Source organism: Haemaphysalis longicornis, unplaced genomic scaffold (genome assembly GCF_048455015.1).
Source record: "Haemaphysalis longicornis isolate Haplotype H1 unplaced genomic scaffold, Haemaphysalis longicornis Haplotype H1 scaffold_5, whole genome shotgun sequence".
In the NCBI taxonomy this organism is placed as follows: domain Eukaryota; kingdom Metazoa; phylum Arthropoda; class Arachnida; order Ixodida; family Ixodidae; genus Haemaphysalis; species Haemaphysalis longicornis.
In genome coordinates this window covers 127,261,750-127,278,367 of record NW_027526385.1, presented here as the reverse complement: position 1 = coordinate 127,278,367, position 16,618 = coordinate 127,261,750, and the positions used below count along the sequence as shown (strand labels likewise).

The following is a 16,618-nucleotide window of genomic DNA, read 5'->3' as shown; positions in this document are numbered from 1 at the left end:
GGAGCTTAAGAGGGTTCAAAGCTGGTCGACCACTCTGGACATGTCGTAGACACTCGAGTCACGACCCGGGGGTTAAAAAGAAGGTCCCCTTCACCCCGATTAGTCCGAATGGCGCTGGCTACCACCCCCAAGCACAGGAAACAAATCTACCTAACATAAATACCCCAGAAAGTGAATGGGAAAATCGCCCCGCCGGTAGCGTAGTGGTTATCGCACCAGACCGGTATTCTGGAGGTCGTGGGTTCGGATCCCACCTGGCGGGCATTTTTTCTTCACTTTCTTTCTTTCTTTCCAAATTCTTAATCTGTTTCAATGATCTACCACATCTTCCCCTTTGCTTTCCGAGGTTTTCTCGACTGCCAACCCTTATTTCTGTGTTATTTTCAACGAGCCCCTCATTTTCCTATTCTGATTGGCTACATGCATAGCGAGGGCCTCTGTTCTGGCAGTCTTGTTGCCAAAGGGAGCTTAAGAGGGTTCAAAGCTGGTCGACCACTCTGGACATGTCGTAGACACTCGAGTCACGACCCGGGGGTTAAAAAGAAGGTCCCCTTCACCCCGATTAGTCCGAATGGCGCTGGCTACCACCCCCAAGCACAGGAAACAAATCTACCTAACATAAATACCCCAGAAAGTGAATGGGAAAATCGCCCCGCCGGTAGCGTAGTGGTTATCGCACCAGACCGGTATTCTGGAGGTCGTGGGTTCGGATCCCACCTGGCGGGCATTTTTTCTTCACTTTCTTTCTTTCTTTCCAAATTCTTAATCTGTTTCAATGATCTACCACATCTTCCCCTTTGCTTTCCGAGGTTTTCTCGACTGCCAACCCTTATTTCTGTGTTATTTTCAACGAGCCCCTCATTTTCCTATTCTGATTCGCTACATGCATAGCGAGGGCCTCTGTTCTGGCAGTCTTGTTGCCAAAGGGAGCTTAAGAGGGTTCAAAGCTGGTCGACCACTCTGGACATGTCGTAGACACTCGAGTCACGACCCGGGGGTTAAAAAGAAGGTCCCCTTCACCCCGATTAGTCCGAACGGCGCTGGCTACCACCCCCAAGCACAGGAAACAAATCTACCTAACATAAATACCCCAGAAAGTGAATGGGAAAATCGCCCCGCCGGTAGCGTAGTGGTTATCGCACCAGACCGGTATTCTGGAGGTCGTGGGTTCGGATCCCACCTGGCGGGCATTTTTTCTTCACTTTCTTTCTTTCTTTCCAAATTCTTAATCTGTTTCAATGATCTACCACATCTTCCCCTTTGCTTTCCGAGGTTTTCTCGACTGCCAACCCTTATTTCTGTGTTATTTTCAACGAGCCCCTCATTTTCCTATTCTGATTCGCTACATGCATAGCGAGGGCCTCTGTTCTGGCAGTCTTGTTGCCAAAGGGAGCTTAAGAGGGTTCAAAGCTGGTCGACCACTCTGGACATGTCGTAGACACTCGAGTCACGACCCGGGGGTTAAAAAGAAGGTCCCCTTCACCCCGATTAGTCCGAATGGCGCTGGCTACCACCCCCAAGCACAGGAAACAAATCTACCTAACATAAATACCCCAGAAAGTGAATGGGAAAATCGCCCCGCCGGTAGCGTAGTGGTTATCGCACCAGACCGGTATTCTGGAGGTCGTGGGTTCGGATCCCACCTGGCGGGCATTTTTTCTTCACTTTCTTTCTTTCTTTCCAAATTCTTAATCTGTTTCAATGATCTACCACATCTTCCCCTTTGCTTTCCGAGGTTTTCTCGACTGCCAACCCTTATTTCTGTGTTATTTTCAACGAGCCCCTCATTTTCCTATTCTGATTCGCTACATGCATAGCGAGGGCCTCTGTTCTGGCAGTCTTGTTGCCAAAGGGAGCTTAAGAGGGTTCAAAGCTGGTCGACCACTCTGGACATGTCGTAGACACTCGAGTCACGACCCGGGGGTTAAAAAGAAGGTCCCCTTCACCCCGATTAGTCCGAATGGCGCTGGCTACCACCCCCAAGCACAGGAAACAAATCTACCTAACATAAATACCCCAGAAAGTGAATGGGAAAATCGCCCCGCCGGTAGCGTAGTGGTTATCGCACCAGACCGGTATTCTGGAGGTCGTGGGTTCGGATCCCACCTGGCGGGCATTTTTTCTTCACTTTCTTTCTTTCTTTCCAAATTCTTAATCTGTTTCAATGATCTACCACATCTTCCCCTTTGCTTTCCGAGGTTTTCTCGACTGCCAACCCTTATTTCTGTGTTATTTTCAACGAGCCCCTCATTTTCCTATTCTGATTCGCTACATGCATAGCGAGGGCCTCTGTTCTGGCAGTCTTGTTGCCAAAGGGAGCTTAAGAGGGTTCAAAGCTGGTCGACCACTCTGGACATGTCGTAGACACTCGAGTCACGACCCGGGGGTTAAAAAGAAGGTCCCCTTCACCCCGATTAGTCCGAATGGCGCTGGCTACCACCCCCAAGCACAGGAAACAAATCTACCTAACATAAATACCCCAGAAAGTGAATGGGAAAATCGCCCCGCCGGTAGCGTAGTGGTTATCGCACCAGACCGGTATTCTGGAGGTCGTGGGTTCGGATCCCACCTGGCGGGCATTTTTTCTTCACTTTCTTTCTTTCTTTCCAAATTCTTAATCTGTTTCAATGATCTACCACATCTTCCCCTTTGCTTTCCGAGGTTTTCTCGACTGCCAACCCTTATTTCTGTGTTATTTTCAACGAGCCCCTCATTTTCCTATTCTGATTGGCTACATGCATAGCGAGGGCCTCTGTTCTGGCAGTCTTGTTGCCAAAGGGAGCTTAAGAGGGTTCAAAGCTGGTCGACCACTCTGGACATGTCGTAGACACTCGAGTCACGACCCGGGGGTTAAAAAGAAGGTCCCCTTCACCCCGATTAGTCCGAATGGCGCTGGCTACCACCCCCAAGCACAGGAAACAAATCTACCTAACATAAATACCCCAGAAAGTGAATGGGAAAATCGCCCCGCCGGTAGCGTAGTGGTTATCGCACCAGACCGGTATTCTGGAGGTCGTGGGTTCGGATCCCACCTGGCGGGCATTTTTTCTTCACTTTCTTTCTTTCTTTCCAAATTCTTAATCTGTTTCAATGATCTACCACATCTTCCCCTTTGCTTTCCGAGGTTTTCTCGACTGCCAACCCTTATTTCTGTGTTATTTTCAACGAGCCCCTCATTTTCCTATTCTGATTCGCTACATGCATAGCGAGGGCCTCTGTTCTGGCAGTCTTGTTGCCAAAGGGAGCTTAAGAGGGTTCAAAGCTGGTCGACCACTCTGGACATGTCGTAGACACTCGAGTCACGACCCGGGGGTTAAAAAGAAGGTCCCCTTCACCCCGATTAGTCCGAACGGCGCTGGCTACCACCCCCAAGCACAGGAAACAAATCTACCTAACATAAATACCCCAGAAAGTGAATGGGAAAATCGCCCCGCCGGTAGCGTAGTGGTTATCGCACCAGACCGGTATTCTGGAGGTCGTGGGTTCGGATCCCACCTGGCGGGCATTTTTTCTTCACTTTCTTTCTTTCTTTCCAAATTCTTAATCTGTTTCAATGATCTACCACATCTTCCCCTTTGCTTTCCGAGGTTTTCTCGACTGCCAACCCTTATTTCTGTGTTATTTTCAACGAGCCCCTCATTTTCCTATTCTGATTCGCTACATGCATAGCGAGGGCCTCTGTTCTGGCAGTCTTGTTGCCAAAGGGAGCTTAAGAGGGTTCAAAGCTGGTCGACCACTCTGGACATGTCGTAGACACTCGAGTCACGACCCGGGGGTTAAAAAGAAGGTCCCCTTCACCCCGATTAGTCCGAATGGCGCTGGCTACCACCCCCAAGCACAGGAAACAAATCTACCTAACATAAATACCCCAGAAAGTGAATGGGAAAATCGCCCCGCCGGTAGCGTAGTGGTTATCGCACCAGACCGGTATTCTGGAGGTCGTGGGTTCGGATCCCACCTGGCGGGCATTTTTTCTTCACTTTCTTTCTTTCTTTCCAAATTCTTAATCTGTTTCAATGATCTACCACATCTTCCCCTTTGCTTTCCGAGGTTTTCTCGACTGCCAACCCTTATTTCTGTGTTATTTTCAACGAGCCCCTCATTTTCCTATTCTGATTCGCTACATGCATAGCGAGGGCCTCTGTTCTGGCAGTCTTGTTGCCAAAGGGAGCTTAAGAGGGTTCAAAGCTGGTCGACCACTCTGGACATGTCGTAGACACTCGAGTCACGACCCGGGGGTTAAAAAGAAGGTCCCCTTCACCCCGATTAGTCCGAATGGCGCTGGCTACCACCCCCAAGCACAGGAAACAAATCTACCTAACATAAATACCCCAGAAAGTGAATGGGAAAATCGCCCCGCCGGTAGCGTAGTGGTTATCGCACCAGACCGGTATTCTGGAGGTCGTGGGTTCGGATCCCACCTGGCGGGCATTTTTTCTTCACTTTCTTTCTTTCTTTCCAAATTCTTAATCTGTTTCAATGATCTACCACATCTTCCCCTTTGCTTTCCGAGGTTTTCTCGACTGCCAACCCTTATTTCTGTGTTATTTTCAACGAGCCCCTCATTTTCCTATTCTGATTCGCTACATGCATAGCGAGGGCCTCTGTTCTGGCAGTCTTGTTGCCAAAGGGAGCTTAAGAGGGTTCAAAGCTGGTCGACCACTCTGGACATGTCGTAGACACTCGAGTCACGACCCAGGGGTTAAAAAGAAGGTCCCCTTCACCCCGATTAGTCCGAATGGCGCTGGCTACCACCCCCAAGCACAGGAAACAAATCTACCTAACATAAATACCCCAGAAAGTGAATGGGAAAATCGCCCCGCCGGTAGCGTAGTGGTTATCGCACCAGACCGGTATTCTGGAGGTCGTGGGTTCGGATCCCACCTGGCGGGCATTTTTTCTTCACTTTCTTTCTTTCTTTCCAAATTCTTAATCTGTTTCAATGATCTACCACATCTTCCCCTTTGCTTTCCGAGGTTTTCTCGACTGCCAACCCTTATTTCTGTGTTATATATATATATATATATATATATATATATATATATATATATATATATATATATATATATATATATATATATATATATATATATATGGCTCCACAGCATACCTATTCACATTTGCCTCAGCAAAGCAGCTGGTAAGTTCAAATCTGATCTTTGTGCACTCTTTCACATAGCCCCAGTAACAGATCGATAAGGGTACTGCAGGGCCTCGACCTTGAAAGAGTACTCGTAAAACTGTACAGTCGCAAAGTCACTTTGGGTCGATGATTACAAGCGACTGGTAGTTTTATGACATGCACTAACTGATAGTCTCGCGTAATCTTTGTGGGATACCATGACGATGGCGCCCACTGTAATGGCGGTAGGAAGAGTAGTGTTGGCAAGGGCGTTGGAGGTTGCCTTGCAGGGCAGGGGCATGAGCTCAAGTTTGCATTTTGTCCCAGGTTCTGATGGGGTTCTCACAACAAATTTATATTGTCTGTAGGCACAGTTCTGGTTTTAGTGCCGTGGTAGCTTGGTATTGTTAGAGATCTACCAGAGTAGCTGTATTGACACTGGTAAGATCAATCCCTCTGTGCGGCTGAAAGATAACCTTAATGTCATTGCGTGGCAAAGGCCTTTCAGGCGGCGTCTGCTTGCGTTTGTGTCGTTGCTGACGAAGCTTCCGTGGAGGTGGAAGTTCTCTATCAAAGAACTGTAGTACGCTTCTCAACCTGTTAAAACGAAGCCCCTATACGCTGCTGCCACTTCAAACAAGAAGCCTGCTTTGGCTGGAGACGACCCGTCCACCGCCTTTATGTCTGCCCTCATCCATCCTTCGCAAACCGTACAACCTTCAATATACCAGCCACCAGGAAAACCGCCCCAGCGCCTTGTTTATTCCATGTGGCGCGGCCCACCGCACTTGGGTTCCCGGATGACCCCAAGGCTTTAAACCACGGCCCAAACCATTTCTCCAGCCATGACGCGGCAGCAACTCGCAACCGTACCAATAGTAGACTGTCTACAGCGAAGTATTACAAGGGGTTCCCTTTTCACCCGAACGCGGGCCACTTATGAACGTTTCCTCAAAAAGAAACAGATCGGGTGCGAGCTGCCATGAATGCGTGGTTGAAGTATGGTTCCAACTGCGCAGTGGGGACCGTTTACCATCAGGCTCCAGGGACCGTTGTGCTGCACGTAGACTAGGAGAGTGGAATAACGGAAGCTCTGCTAAGTAGTGGAGGCGCCATTAGTGGTGTTCCAGAACTGGATTTTACTAAAGAAGCGGCTTACCTCAACTCATTTTATGCGAAGCCAAATACCGTACAGAGAGGACACTGGAAACGATGATAGAAAGAAATATAAATGTATTACATATGTTCGTGCGAACACCTCAAACCAACGAGAGTTTCCTTGGAAACAATAATGTTCCCGTTTTAAGGGTATTTATTTTCCCGCTGTGCGACTGATATACTGACATTTCTTGTGCCAACTGCAGTAGTAATTACAACAAATTCCACGTGCTTGTGTATGTCGGTGCTGAAAAGAACATAGAACCTCAGTAAATATTTCTTGTTGGAGTTTACTCTGCGTAATTGAAAGTTTAATTATTGCTCACGCAATATTTTGTTGAGAGCAATTTACCCCTGAAACTGAGTGGTTTTGGGAAGAAAAAACATTATGAACAGACATCAACTAATTTCCGGTTTCAATTGAAAGCACAAGTCATTTTCTTTTTGTGATTAAAATGTTTTGGTTATTCTGATCGATAATTTTTTAAAGCGTTTTGGCATTTTATTGTGAAATTTTGGGGGCCAAGCACCCAGAAAATAAAGTAGAATATTAAAAATACTGTAGAAGATTATATTTATTTGCTTCCTTCCTTATAGACCATTTGAAGAAGAACGCTTTTTTGGAACTTTATGTGCTTTTTATTTGTAGAAAGCTTTATAACAAAAAAAAAAACTCGTTTCTAGCGGCCACAATTTTGGGGTAGAAACCTGAACTCTCCCGTTCTATGACCGTACTAAAGTGTATGTATTTACCAATTGTTCAACGGGTCTCTTACATTTCTTGTCTACAAATCGGCGATTAGGAAAGACATTACAGAAAAGTGTTTTTATTTAAAGATTCAGCAGTATATGGTTTTTGAGCGGTAATAGTTATCCTTTTGCCAGTTTAACCCTAAATTATGGCGGGGCAGGGAAATTTGAAACGGTAAGTGAGAATTCCAACATTCAGTGTATGTGTTTGGCACTTAAGTACGGGTTTTAAATACGCATTGAAATACGCATTGAAATAAGGATATTTCTTTAGTACACTTCACAAGAGAGCTCATTTGTTATTTTTTGCAGTTTCAGCCTTCTCGCGATGCATTTTTCTTACCTTTGTGTAACTTATAGAAAATCCCTTGAGTTAAAATTAATAACACATACCGATAAAAATAGTTTTCTGGTGACCAGGAACTGCAAAAAATCTGATCTAGGAAAACACTTGAGCGCCGAAATCAATTTATTGCGACAGCACTATGTGTTGTTGTTACGCAATAAAGCGGTTCGTAATAAGCACAGACAAATGCCTTCATTATTTTTTCATTGATCAAAACCTTAAATTCTGAAATATGCACTCTGAAAACGTCAAACGAAGTAGTGTTTTAAAAAATACGGTAGAGGATAGGCGTACATGATTGGGGTATAGAAAAAAGGACGTATGTGTCCAAATACCTCTCCTGTAACTTCGCTGCTTCTTGAGCAATCAGCTTAAACATTTACTAATGTGACAAATTTGACATACAGATATAATGAACATTTGTTAAAATGAAACTCTGGAGCATTTCTAGGTGTTTTCCGCCTTAAGGCGCATTTTCTCAAATGGGTTTAAACGGCGAGGTTGTGAAACATTCTGTATTTGGGTAAATGCATAAGGCTTCCCTCTGAACCGGAATACTAATGCTCCTAATAAACCAAGTTTTTTTCAGTACCAGCTCGCAATTTTAAATGGCGTCCACACCCTGTAAATTATCCAGCAAATCATCCATCCTAACTATTTGGAGTGCGTAAAAAGGAGGAAGCTCTCGAAAAAGCGTCCGTCAAGCATAAGTTTTGTTCTTAAAACTGCCTTACAACTAAAAATTGTCAAAAGGCAAAGGTTGCCATTACGATACTATAGTATATACAGGGGAAGTAGCCTCGCTTATCCGAAGCGCCGTGTAGAGCTTGAAGACTGGCAGACTCAGCACTCGCAAGTCAGACAATTTGTGACTTTAAAATAAATCTTTAAATATCGAGTTCACTTTCAATGATGTCTAGCATTCTGGATTCGTTTCTGCGATATTCACGCGCGCATATTTGAAACGTGAATGTAAAGAAAACCTGCATGCAATGAAAAGTTTTGTATGTTTTTAAATTTGTTATATCCGTATTTACTGTATTCGGACGTTTACACTTGCTCTCGCCTATTGGCTTCCTACGTAATTCGCTCTAAAGCCTTCCATTAAAATTGTAAACTTTATTGTTTCCTTGTTCATTGCTGATTACATGTCCTCGACGAAACTGTCCATGGCATTATCGTAGTAGCTAGCTTTTGGCATGAAGGCTTGGGTTCTCTTTACCCTACATCGCTTACATCTCACGCATTGCCCGAGGGGTCGTCTCGGGATACGCGTCTGGCGTTGCGCTGGCTGAAGAGGGACTGAAATGAAAGAATGGCCGGGCCTCCTTTTATGATCATTGCACGAAACCAAACAGCTTTTGCTGTGGTCAGTAATGCAGTTATATAAATGGTTAACCCAGCAAACCCTAGACTCAACCAGACAAAACCAAGCTTTTGCTTTGCATATCCAAGGTTAGCAGACCTAACACGCGGCCATTTTTAAAGCAAACCTTTCACCTCTACCAGTCAACTGTGGCGCGCGGGACAACAACCAGCCAACGCAGCTGGGGAAGGCGGAGGAAGCTTTTCACGCACTTTGCACAGTTCAGATGGCACTGCGAATGGTTAGACGCGAAATAACGGCAAGTGAAGCCGAGATGCTACTTAAGATTCAAACGAATACCTTCATTCATAAATCTCGCTCGGCGAAGATTGTTTAACAACGGCAACCCGACTACAAAGTAGACTGTGAGCTATGTGGGGAGACTGTTACCCTTTTCCATGCCACGTGTGCATGACCACACCTCTGGGCTGGGGCCGAACACCAAAAGAACCCGCCACTGACTTCCCGTGAACAATGGGAGGCCGCCCTCATCAGCCCCGAATTACAGATAGAAACCGACCTAATCAACCTGCCGAATACGGGAGAAGAAGCCACTCCAACCCTGAAAAAAGGGTTCCACAAATGAGTTTGCCATCCTTTTCTCCCATTCCCTTTTTCCTTCATTATTACTCAATAAAGTTTGTTCAGTCAGAGAGCGTTCCCTGCTCGCTGGTCACACCGGCGGTATGCCACAGAGACGGCTTTGCGTCTGCTTTAGCGACGGTTGTGTTGGGCCTGTTTTGGCGGAGAGTGGCATCCAATGCGCGCTTCCTTCGCACTTCTTGCTTAACTTGTTCGACAGCATCTCCTGCATAACCCGGACATGAAGGAATAAGGTGGTCGTACGGCAGAGATACGTTAACGATTGGTTAGCTTGGCTGGAAAACCAAATCAAGAGACGACATACACACATCTGGGCGCTAGAAAACCGCTACCTTTCGCGCACCGCTTCCCACGAACAGGACCCCTTTTATTAAATCTGTAAATACTAACTCTGTTGTCTTTTAGGATGTATTATAAAAGGCGAAAGGAGGAACTGGTTCTGATAAATAGCGATTATAAAAATAGCCCCTGCTTTCTCGCAATTCTCAAACTTATATTTTAACTAATTTAGATGGGTTTAAATGGAAATCACTAAGCTCACATGCCAAATTGTTTTCATGTCTGCACATGCGTCGCACGGTGGTGCCTAGCTCCGAGCTCGCACATCACTATGACTAATTTCCGCTGTCTCGCCCTTCGAAAGACGCCCGTCTCCGTCTTCTTTCTGCCGACTTACGGCAAGGCTACACCGTCGGTGTCCGCCGCTTGAGTCTGGCCGTGTCCTAGACAGGTGCTTTCTAGACGCCACCCCCGCGAATGCCAGGTAACGGCAGGCAGAATCTCGGGTTTCACTCTTTGTAGAGCCACGCCTGCGATTTCAAGTGACGTCGTAAGGGCAGTTGTTGTAGGTGTCGTTTGAAGATTTTATTTCCAACATCCTTCACCGCGTGGTATGAAGGCAACTTTTTTGTTTGTGTGAATGTGATTGTATTGGGTTCTGGGCGTCTGTGCGAACGCCAATGCGCTTGTGCCTTCTGAGTTGGCTTTTAAATACACGCAAGTGGTTTAACGCGCGCTAGAAGTTTCGGGATTAGAATTCTTTCGCAGAGGGCCAGTGGCCTACTAAGAAAAATAAAAATAAAAAGTTGCCCGGCGGCCAGCTCAGTCTCCACCGCTTGAAGAAAATACCTGCGTGGTTAGAGAACAACGTTATTGTATGTGCCCGGGCAACTTTTTATTTTTCTCTTCCTTAGTAGGCCACTGGCCCCTCCGCAAAGGAATTATAATCCCGAAGTTTCTAGAGCGCGTTAATCCCCTGACATGTATTCAAAAGCCAACTCAGAACGCACAAGCGCATTTGCGTTCGCACAGACTCCCGGGACCCAGCTCAGTCTCCGCCGCGGGAAGAAAATAAGCTGCGTGTTTTGTTACAATATATGCCCCGGGCAACTTTTGATTTTCTGTGGCGTAGAGGCTGTGGTGTAGAGGTAGAGAGTATAGGTATAGTATCCGCCTCGAAGTAAGTCCAAGTCATCCCAAATTGGGATAAAATACTTATAGAAGCAGAGTAATTCTATAAATATCTGTACAGTAGCCCGGAGATCAAGGATAATGCCGTAGGAGAAAGTAGTTCAGAGGAAATACACATCCCGCCAGTAACGACCGAAGAAGTAAGGAAGGCTGCGAAAGAAATGAAAGGGGGCAAAGCACCCAGTGAGAATCAGGTAACAGCTGACCTCTTGAAGGATGGCGGAGAAATTGTACTTGAGAAACTAGCAAACCTGTATACGCAATGCCTAATGACCGCAATGGTACCGGAATCTTGGAAGAACGCGAACATCATCCTAATCCATAAGGAAGGTAACATGAAGGACTTGAAAAATTACACGCCGATCAGCTTACTGTCAGTCGTCTACAAGGTATTCACCAAGGTAATCGCTAACCGAATCTCTGCAACCTTAGATTTCAGTGAACCTAAAGAACAAGCAGGGTTCCGTAAAGGTTATTCAACAATGGACCATATTCACACGATCAATCAAGTGATAGAAAAGTGCGCTGAGTATACTGAACCTCTATATATAGCCTTCATAGATTATGAGAAAGCATTTGACTCGGTCGAAACCCTAGCAGTCATTCAGGCATTACGGAACCAGGGGGTAGATGAGCATTATGTACGAATACTAGAGAATATCTACAATGGGTCCACAGCTATCATCAGCCTCCATAAGGAGAGCAGTAAAATACCTATAAGGAAGGGCGTCAGACAAGGAGACACAATCTCTCCAATGTTTATTCACAATATGTTTACAAGAAGTATTCAGAACGTTGGATTGGGAACAGGTGGGAGTAAGGGTTAATGAAAAATGCCTCAGTAACCTCAGACTTGCTGATGACGTTCCCTTGCTAAGACTCTCGGGGGACGAATTGCAAAGCATGCTTTCTGCACTAGACGAACGGACTAGAAACATGGGCCTGAAAATTATTATGCAGAAAAATAAAGTTTTGATCAATATCCTTGGGACAGCACAACAGTTTGGGATAGGGGGCGAGGTAGTGGAAGTTGGAAAATAATATATCTAGTAAGGCCAAGTGGTGACCCACGATCCCAACCATGAGGCAGAGATAATTAGGAAGATCAGAATGGGGCGGAGTGCATACGGCAAACATTCTCAGATAATGAATAGCAGCCTACCATTGTCCCTGAAGAAGAAAGTGTATGACAGCTGCATCTTACCGGTACTCACCTACGGGGCAGAAATTTGGAGGCTAACTAAGAGGGTTGAACTAAAACTGAGAACGACTCAGAGGGCAATGGAGCAGAAAATGATAGGTGTAACATTAAGGGACAAGAAGAGAGCGAAGTGGGTCAGGGAACAAGAGCGGGTTAAGGACATACTAGTAAAAATTAATATGAAATGGACTTGGGCAGGGCATGTAATGCACAGGCAATATAACCGTTGGCCATTAAGGGTAACAGAGTGGATCCCCAGAGAAGGCAAGCGTAGCAGGTGGTGGAAGAAAGTTGGATGGGCGAATGTGATCAAGAAATTTGCAGGGATAAATTGGTCACAGTGTGCACAGGACCTGGGTAATTGGAGAATAATGGGAGAGGCCTTGCTTCGCAGTTCGCGTAGATAGGCTGGTGATGATGATGATGATGTTTGGATTGGAAAACTTTTAACCAGCATTAAAGTGGGTTGCTTACTTAGTCGGCAGCCGCGAGATAGCGCAGCGGCGTGGGTGCGAGCGATGAGCTGTTCGTGGTGCTGGCACCGTGAGCTGGCCAGCGTGTGCTCCCACTGCTCTGGGGATGGTGGAGGGAGGGGGTTTGGTTCGTTGAGGCATTCCCAGACCAGGTGGTAGGTAGTCTATGAGTCGGTGAGGAGGATGGTATTGAAGCCGTAGTTGGTGATAATGGTATCAGATTTCAGTGTATCAGGGAGGGACCGGGGGATAGATGGAGTGTTCGGAAGGGTCCTCTTTCGTCGACGAAGACGCCTGGAAAGATGGTACATTTATTTTTGACCTCATGTCTAGAGCATGGTGAGGTTTTGTTTATATTATCTTTTGTCTTATCTATTTTCTTTTCTACATAATTTCATATTCTCAATTTTTTGTATGTTGTTGCATTAAGTGTAAAATAACGGTGAACCTTCCATCTTAGGTGCAAGACAGGCCATTTCTCCTAGTTCAGGTCTTCTCTTGGTTGTTGCTCATGACTGTAAAATTGGTTTTTTTTAAAGATTAGACTGCTGTTTTACGCCTGTCGTGCATGGTGCTAGTAGCAGTGCATCGCTTTACTAATTATCCGAGCACGAAGCGGCAATCTGACAAAACGCTCAAAAAAACATCGAAGGGGAATTTCGCGAGACACCTTTTCTGCTCAGAAAAAGAACATTTTTTCTTGAAATATATAAGCTTTCAGATGATTGCTTGTGAGTTGTTTATTAGTGCACGTTACACCTGATTAACCAGAATAGACATTTGTTCACCAAAATTTCGTGTTTATCCAAAATTCGTTCTACAAAAAATGAGTAAAATTCCTGTTTGTTCTGTGCAAATATATGTAACCGGCAAGCAGAGCGCAGGCGTGTGACTACAATTTGAAGTTCTGGAGACGCCCGTCAATTCTACCATGAAAATGATTAGTTCAATTTGCCTTTTTGTGGCTCAATCGTGAAGCATACTGATGCATTCCGCACAGCTCCAGCCAACATTGGCTCGAGTGCTGAAATTTTTCCCGCAGTACGATAAATGCTGAAAGATATTTCGCCGCTCCTGTCCTGTATTGGAACACGCGTGCTCAACTCCTGTTCTATGTGGTGTCACAAAGCACAAATGTTCTTGGCATGAACACTGTCCACACGCTGAAACTTCGGATAAATAGTACGTCATTGAGCTGCTTCAACACTTCTTGCACACCTGGAGAGATTTTGTCTGACCTGCTAAAATTCCTTTTTCATTCTTTTGACGAAAATTAGGGTCTAGCAAAAATGTTTTATGCATAACTTCAGGATTCACGAGGATGTTGCTCCGGTGAGCGCTAAACTACAACGATTGCCTTTTGCGGTAAAGTAATCTGTGGAAGCTGACCAGGATCAGCGGGAAAGGCAGATATGACAGATATAATTGGTAATTCTGTGTGGTTCTCCGTAATAGTTGTAACGAAGAAAGAAGAATGAAAACTTAGGTTATGCGTAGACCTGTTGGAACCTAACAATGCAATCATTCTAAACAAATTTGTTCTGCATCACACAGAAGACTTGCACACAAACCGCAAGGCATAGAGTTATTTTCAAGACTGATTCTGCTCTGTGCGTTTTATGAAGCGGTACTTAGGCCTGACCGCAGGGAAGCGACTGCTTTTATAACAGAGCAGGGGCTATTTAGTTTCAAGTGTGTTTATTTTGTCTCCCACTGGGCACCAGTGGCTTTCCAAGGATTAGTTACTACAATCTTGAAATACTACAGGAATACGTTATGCTCTATTGCTGACACTGTTGTGTTCGGATGCTTAAAACCAGAGAATGATGACTGTCTGCGACAGGTTAGAAACGCCTTGTCTATGCTGTGCTTAAAGGGAATGACATGTGCGTTTTGGGAGTAAAGAAGCTAGACATTTTGGGTAACCGAGTGAGCGAAGAAGGGGTTCGTCCACTTCTAAGCAACGTAGAGGCCATCCAGAAAGTTCCAGCCTCCACAAATGCGACAATATTGCGCTCTTTATATTGCATGGTTGGATATTACGCAAAAGTTCTACCGCACAATGCTGAAGTTATTGAGGCCCTACAAGATTAGTTCAAAAGGGAGCAGGTATCGCTTGGACGCCACAAGAATAAGCGTGTTTTGACCAAGTGAACTTACTCTTTGCAAGTAACTGCTTACAGCTTTTTAACACTTCTTTGACAACAGTAGTAGTCACAAGAGATGCTTCTGGCATTGGCATGAGCAATACAACGGTGATGGGTTTTACACAATTTCTTATGCATCAATGCACTGAACGCTGGCTGGTCCAACTACTGTATAGCCGAATTGAAAGCAACAGCCTGTATAGGGACATGTAAGCTCTGGAAGTTGCACATGTGAGGCAGGATCTTCACGTTCCGACTTGTTAGGTGCCAATAGAGTGGCTAGTCAGATTTTGAGGAGAGCAAGGTAGCATGGTTGACTGCTGGCATACAAAACGAAACCAAAAAATCCGGTGCAGAACTTTAATGGTTGGGGTACTTTCAGCAAACTTTCGCAAATATCGAAATGTAAGCTATTTCTGTTAGGGAAAGAGAACTTAGTAGTTATGGATACTTACTGTAATGACATATGAAGCGGATGCTTGGACCCTTACTAAAAACGTTAAAGCAAGATTAGGTCGTATCAGCGTGAATATAATGAAAAATGACAGGGGTAAGGTTAGAAGAGATTGAAGGGGGAGTTTGAAGAGGTCCAGCCTTCATTTATTGAGGAGGACCGAGAGGTTTGCAGAAGGCGAACAGCGGCGGAGACCCGTGAGCCATGGCACCGGTGGTGGTCCTGCGTGGCAGAGTCCGAGTTTGGTGCTGTCGGCTCGGTGTCTCGATCCCAACTGTCGGCCGCGTGACTCGTGCCTCGTGGCTCTGAGGTCACGCGATGCACTGCTCCGGCGGTGCGAGTTCGGCTGCCACGGCTGAGCTGCTATAACTTCTCCCACTCCAGTTGGCTCGCGGTATCGAGACGCGAGAGAACAAACAAAAAATGAGCAAAAGACTGAGAACAAAAAATATCCTATGTACAATGTACACTATACACGAGTTCATTCAAGTCATAGGCGTCTAGGTAGTGGAATGGCATGCTGTAAACTATTTACAAGTTGTGTCCAGTCCTGGTTAGGCCGTTGTAGCTGTCCGGTGGTTTGCTGGTAGTTCAGGTGGTCTTCCTAGGGTGCTGAGCAGCGGGCGAGTTACGGGGTGCAAGACAAGTGGAGAAGGTAGAGGGAGCAGGGACTTCAGGCACGTCGTGATGTTGCACAGAGCATGTGATATTACCATGAAGATGGAACTTGGCTTTTTAGGGGCCGAGCGCTGGCTACACCAATGGCAGAAGGCTCCTGTTTTAAACCTACGACGGGGTGTACATCGGCAAACCTTCACGCGAGCTCTCAATTCAGGGCATTCGAGGTAAAGGGGCTTCGTATGGCCGCTGCGTCTTACGTAATGCCACTTGGTCATGCGTTTGCGTTGAACATGATGATAGAAGCCTCGTACCTGGGGACGTTTGCGGCGGTGACAGATTTCCCGCTTGTGGGAAGTCCAGGCCATCGTTCTTGGAGACGGGATAGTCATGTGGAAAGGCTTCCATGGGTATGTGTGTTGAATGACAGCTAAAAACATCTTGCTTCAACTGAAGTTATTGATTCTTGAGGTGGTGGAGTCTTATTTCTGGGCGTGGGTCTTGCCCTCAGGAACGTCTGCATCTTACTGCTGCCCACCAGCTACCTCTGTCTGCTGAGATAGAATTGGCGACGGGCTGCTTGCTGGTTGCGGTGATCTGCAAGCACTCGGATTCGATATGGCGGAACTTAAAAGGCCTGTCTCGTGGGTGAATACCATCATACGTTCTGGTGCATCAGCGCCGACACTGTGGTCAGCGTTATGGGCGTGGGTCCCAGTGGCCGTTGTGATGAAGGAATTAGCAGGTGATGCGGAGCACAGAACTGATGGCAATGACTCCGTCTTCGACGATGACGCAATTTTATGAGTGCGGGGCTCGCTGGGCATGTTAGGTCCCAGTAACGGGGAGGGTGCTGTCCCTGGCTCGGTTGGGTCAACGCGAGGTGAGGGTTCAGACGGCCTAAACTTTC

General features: G+C 46.0%; 1 long non-coding RNA gene across 1 annotated transcript in view; it reads right to left on the bottom strand.

The window, feature by feature from the left end:
- Positions 1-6,417: 6,417 nt before the first annotated feature.
- Positions 6,418-16,618, bottom strand: part of LOC144139396 (uncharacterized) — a 124,700-nt gene continuing 114,499 nt past the window's right edge. The window contains exon 4 of the long non-coding RNA XR_013316182.1: positions 6,418-6,527. This is a non-coding gene — a long non-coding RNA (uncharacterized LOC144139396). The remainder of the gene's footprint in view (positions 6,528-16,618) is intronic.